This window comes from Oncorhynchus mykiss, chromosome 4 (genome assembly GCF_057628025.1).
Source record: "Oncorhynchus mykiss isolate SJ-2025 chromosome 4, ASM5762802v1, whole genome shotgun sequence".
Taxonomy (NCBI): domain Eukaryota; kingdom Metazoa; phylum Chordata; class Actinopteri; order Salmoniformes; family Salmonidae; genus Oncorhynchus; species Oncorhynchus mykiss.
Genome location: NC_143025.1, coordinates 6,820,001 through 6,826,139, shown reverse-complemented (window position 1 = coordinate 6,826,139; position 6,139 = coordinate 6,820,001).

Genomic DNA, 6,139 nt, shown 5'->3' with positions numbered 1-6,139 from the left:
GATTCCTGAGTTTTTCATTTGGTTTTTTATTGCCATTAAGTTTTTTTCCACGTACATTTTATATCCTGAGATTTTAGAGTATTCTGATTTTTTTTAACAAGGGTGGCATTGAGTTTTCAATAATACTATTAGTCAGGTATATCAGGAGATTGTCAGCAAATAAGTTAAGTTTATATTCAGGTTTGGATCCTATCTAATTTGTTCTGCAAGCAGTTCAATTGCCAGTGAAAACAGGAGGGGGAGAGAGGACATCCCTGTCTTGTGCCCCTTTTTATAGCATTTTCATCAGATAATGTATTATTTATGTATATTTTTGCTTTAGGATATGTATATATTATTTTTATGAAATGTATTATAACTAGTTTGGTGTGTTTTTCATTTTGTGAGAGCTGTGAGGTATTTATCAGGTTTATTTGCCATTAAATAGTATGCTTTATTTGAGTTTAACCTGTAGTTGTTGGCTCTTTTCAAAAGCAAAATGTGCTTTTTCTAAGATATAAATTTTAATTAAAGAAAAAAAAAATCACTAACTCGGATTGAACATTTGCCGAATATGAGATGATTATCATTCCCCTAACGTATGCCTTAGAAGCATCACAAATTATGTCTGGGGTCAGCTTGTCTCTGTTCTCTATGTCTTCATTTGTAATGGTAAAGCTCTTTTGTTTTTTCATTTCCATATTTAATCAGTTTTGGGGTCTTAAAGTGGGGCTCTGTTCATTCTCTATATTCTGTCGCTAAGTGTATTTTCTGCAGGTGTAATTAAGCATGATACAGGAGAATGATCCGATATCACTATATCATAGATTTTCAAACCCAGTATATTGTTGAGTGCATTTTGGGAAATACCAATTTTGTAAAATCCTGAATAGCTTTTCTTACTTTGAGAAAAAAAGAGGCTTGTTGAATTCGCTTTTTAATTGCAGTCCATCTAACTTGCTGAATGTGTGATTTAGGTCACCTGCTATAATAATAGTTCCTGTCTGGGTTTAATCTAATATAGCTTGAATCCTAATTAAAAATGCCAGATCTGCCCCTGGGGGGATATACAATGAAATCGATGTGTATGTTTCACCATGTAAAGTACAATTCAACATTAGAAAACGGCCTTCTTGTTCCATGTGCTGGGATAAAAGGGAAAACGGGTGTGGTCTTATTTATCAGGATGCCTACACCTCTGCTGTTACTACCGAAATTATCTTTAAATGTTCAATTTATCTTTTGAAAATGTAAGTCTTTAAGTGTTCATATGTGTCGTCGTCCCCCCCCATAAGTTGGATTTTGTTGGCCCTCCCAGGCTCCATGTCCACATCCCTTGAATAGACCCCCATCTCCAGTCTCAACAACAACTGTCATTGGATCTATAGATAAATCCTTCCTTCAGTCTTCCCCAAGCCATGCTTGTCCCTCTAAACCGTGGTGTAAAGTACTTAAGTAGTACTTTCAAGTATTTTTTTTTAACATATTAAGTCGTTTTCTGGGGTATCTGTACTTTACATGACTATGTATATTTTTTGACAACTTTTACTTTTACTTCACTGCATTCCTAAAGAAAATGATGTACTTTATACTCCAAACATTTTCCCTGACAGCCAAAAGTACTTGTTACATTTTGAACGCTTAGCAGTACAGGAACATTGTCTAATTCACACACTTATCAAGAGAACATCTCTGGTTATCCCTACTGCCTTTGATCTGAAGGACTCACTAAACACATGCTTCATTTGTAAATGATATCTGAGCGTTGGAGCGTTCCCCTGACTATCTGTACATGATACCTGAGCGTTGGAGCGTTCCCATGACTATCTGCAAATGATATCTGAGCGTTGGAGCGTTCCCCTGACTATCTGTAAATGATATCTGAGCGTTGGAGCGTTCCCCTGACTATCTGTAAATGATATCTGAGCGTTGGAGCGTTCCCCTGACTATCTGTAAATGATATCTGAGCGTTGGAGCGTTCCCCTGACTATCTGTAAATGATATCTGAGCGTTGGAGCGTTCCACTGACTATCTGTACATGATATCTGAGCGTTGGAGCGTTCCCCTGACTATCTGTACATGATATCTGAGCGTTGGAGCGTTCCCCTGACTATCTGTAAATGATATCTGAGCGTTGGAGCGTTCCCCTGACTATCTGTAAATGATATCTGAGCGTTGGAGCGTTCCCCTGACTATCTGTAAATGATATCTGAGCATTGGAGCGTTACCCTGACTATCTGTAAATGATATCTGAGCGTTGGAGCGTTACCCTGACTATCTGTAAATGATATCTGAGCGTTGGAGCGTTCCCCTGACTATCTGTAAATGATATCTGAGCATTGGAGCGTTACCCTGACTATCTGTAAATGATATCTGAGCGTTGGAGCGTTACCCTGACTATCTGTAAATGATATCTGAGCGTTGGAGCGTTACCCTGACTATCTGTAAATGATATCTGAGCATTGGAGCGTTACCCTGACTATCTGTAAATGATATCTGAGCGTTGGAGCGTTACCCTGACTATCTGTAAATGATATCTGAGCGTTGGAGCGTTCCCCTGACTATCTGTACATGAAAAAAAGAAAAAAGAAAATGGTGCTGTCTGGTTTGCTTAATATAAGGAATTTGAAATTATTTATAATTTTGATACTTAAGTACATTTTAACAATTACATTTACGTTTGATACTTAAGTATATTTAAAACCAAATACTTTGACTCTTATTCAAGTAGGATTTTACTGGGTGACTTTCCTTTTTACTTGAGTAATTTTCTATCTTTACTTATGAAAATGTGATACTTTTTCCACCACTTTCCTCTAAAACCCTCCCAGTTTTCCTCTGCCCTTTATCCCCGCCCACCAAGCCAAGCTCCTCCCATCTTTTCCCACCCTCCCTTCCTCTTAGACACATTTACACCCATCCATACATCGACTTACTCATCCATAACATATACTCTGTCCTAGAGATACTCATATTCACCCTCCTTCACACATCCAATCATATACACCCAGAAACATCCAGAACATTATTGACCTACAGTCAAAAGTCTGGACACATTCAACGGTTTTCTTTCTTTTTACTACTGTATTTTCTACATTGTAGATAATCGCGAAGACATCAAAACTATGAAATAACACATATGGAATAATTTAGTAAGCAAAAAAAGTGTTTAACAAATCAAAAATATATTTGATATTTTTCAACCAGCTTCATGAGGTAGTCACCTGGAAATGCATTTCAATTAGGTGTGACTTGTCAAAATTTAATTTGTGGAATTTCTTTCCTTCTTAATGCGTTTGAGCCAATCAGTTGTGTTGTAACAAGGTAGGGGTGGTATACAGAAGATAGCCCCATTTGGTAAAAGACCAAGTCCATATTATGTCAAGAACAGCTCAAATAAGCAAAGAGAAACGACAGTCCATCATTACTTTAAGATATGAAGGTCAATCAATGTGGGAAAAGGCAGTGCAGTCGCCAAAACCATCAAGCACTATAATGAAGTTGGAGCTCATGAGGACCGCCACAGGAAAGGAAGACCCAGAGTTACCTCTGCTGCAGAGGATAAGTTCATTGGAGTTAACTGCACCTCAGATTGCAGCCCAAATAAATGCTTCACAGAGTTCAAGTAACAGACACATCTCAACATCAACTGCTGAGGAGACTGCATGAATCAGGCCTTCGTGGATGAATTGCTGCAAAGAAACAACTACTAAAGGACACCAATAATAAGAAGAGACCTGCTTGGTCCAAGAAACACGAGCAATGGTCATTAGACCGGTGGAAATCTGTCCTTTGGTCTGATGAGTCCAAATTTGAGATTTTTGGTTCCAACCGCCGTGTCTTTGTGAGACGCAAAGTCGGAGAACGGATGATCTCTGCATGTGTGGTTCCCACCGTGAAGCATGGAGGAGGAGGAGGTGTGATGGTGTGTGGTTCCCACCGTGAAGCATGGAGGAGGAAGTGTGTGGGTGCTTTGCTGGTGACACAATCTGTGATTTATTTAGAAATCAAGGAACACTTAACCAGCATGGCTATCACAGCATTCTGCAGTGATACACCATCCCATCTGGTTTGCGCTTAGCGGGACTATCATCTGCCTTTCAACAGGACAATGATGCAAAACACACCTCCAGGCTGTGTAAGGGCTATTTGACCAAGAAGGAGAGTGATGGAGTGCTGCATCAGATAACCTGGCCTCCACAATCCCCAGACCTCAACCCAATTGAGATGGTTTGGGATAAGTTGGACCGTAGAGTGAAGGAAAAGCAGCCAACAAGTACTCAGCATATGTGGGAACTCCTTCAAGACTTTCAGAAAAGCATTCCAGATGAAGCTGGTTGAGAGAATGCCAAGCGTGTGCAAAGCTGTCATCAAGGCAAAGAGTGGCTACTTTGAAGAATCTAAAATATATTCTGATTTGTTTAACACTTTTTTGGTCACTACATGATTCCATGTGTTATTTCATAGCTTTGATGTCTTCACTATTATTCTACAAATGTAGAAATATAGTCAAAATAAAAACCCTTGAATGAGTAGGTGTGGCCAAACTTTTGACGGGTACTGTATATATTTTTATTTTCGACTTTTCAGGGGTGCCCTCAGTACCCCTACTTCCCGCAGCTATGTATAAAAGATCAGAGTTGGACAATGAGACAGCATTCAGAGCTCAAGGGGACGTGACTTTATTATGGGCCAGTCAACCAACATTACCTCAGTTCAACTGGCAGACAGGAATTTATAGACACAGATCAGACATAACTAATCAAATGATCATCAACTCCAATATCGACTCTTACAGATCAGGCATAACTAATCAAATGATCATCAACTCCGATATAAACTCTTACAGATCAGGCATAACTAATCAAATGATCATCAACTCCGATATTAACTCTTACAGATCAGGCATAACTAATCAAATGATCATCAACTCCGATATCAACTCTTACAGATCAGGCATTACTAATCAAATGATCATCAACTCCGATATCAACTCTTACAGATCAGGCATTACTAATAAATTATCAACTCCAATATCAACTATTACAGTGGTTGAGTTATGGGTAAAAAATAAATAAATAATAATAATACATATAACATTGAAGGTCTCCCATCATTGCATCTCAAGAGATGATTCCCTCTCAATTAGCTACAGTCCATTCAGCGTTCACAACATGAGCTGCCGCACAACCCAAATAATGACTTATTTTTTTTATTAAGATGAGGAAGTAGCCTACACTATAACATCCTTCCTTCCTTCCTCCGTAGTTGGTTATCGCCACAACAAAGTCATGCATTTGTATAGACCAGGAAGCGTTAGTATCTCTCAGATGACGTCGGGCTGCAACGAGGGGACAGTTTCATTGTGATCATGTTTACAGGAGATAGAGTGACAGGGAACTCAGGAAATGACTTGAAGGGGCTCTGATTACAGTCAGTTACTAAACACAGCCGGGGGTTCCTTTATTGTGCGCTGCTAGGGCCGTCTGTAGGACCAGGTGGGTCCACTCAACAGACTAGGGCTTCGTCCCAAATGATACCCTACTCCCTAAATAGTGCACTACAGTTAACCAGAGCCATACGGGCATTACATAGGGAATAGGGTGCCATTTGGAACCCAGAAGACGGTTTAGAAACAGGTGACAGAACCGGAAGTTGAAATTAATGGCCCCACACCAAATTGGGCATCACCTGATCATACTGTACAGACGCACCATACATTAGTTATCCTGTAATAACCTTCTCTTCACTCAATGAGTTATCCTGTAATAACCTTCTCTTCACTCAATGAGTTATCCTGTAATAACCTTCTCTTCACTCCATTAGTTATCCTGTAATAACCTTCTCTTCACTCAATGAGTTATCCTGTAATAACCTCCTCTTCACTCAATTAGTTATCATGTAATAACCTTCTCTTCACTCCATTAGTTATCCTGTAATAACCTTCTCTTCACTCAATGAGTTATCCTGTAATAACCTTCTCTTCACTCCATTAGTTATCATGTAATAACCTCCTCTTCACTCCATTAGTTATCCTGTAATAACCTTCTCTTCACTCAATGAGTTATCCTGTAATAACCTTCTCTTCACTCCATTAGTTATCCTGTAATAACCTTCTCTTCACTCAATGAGTTATCCTGTAATAACCTCCTCTTCACTC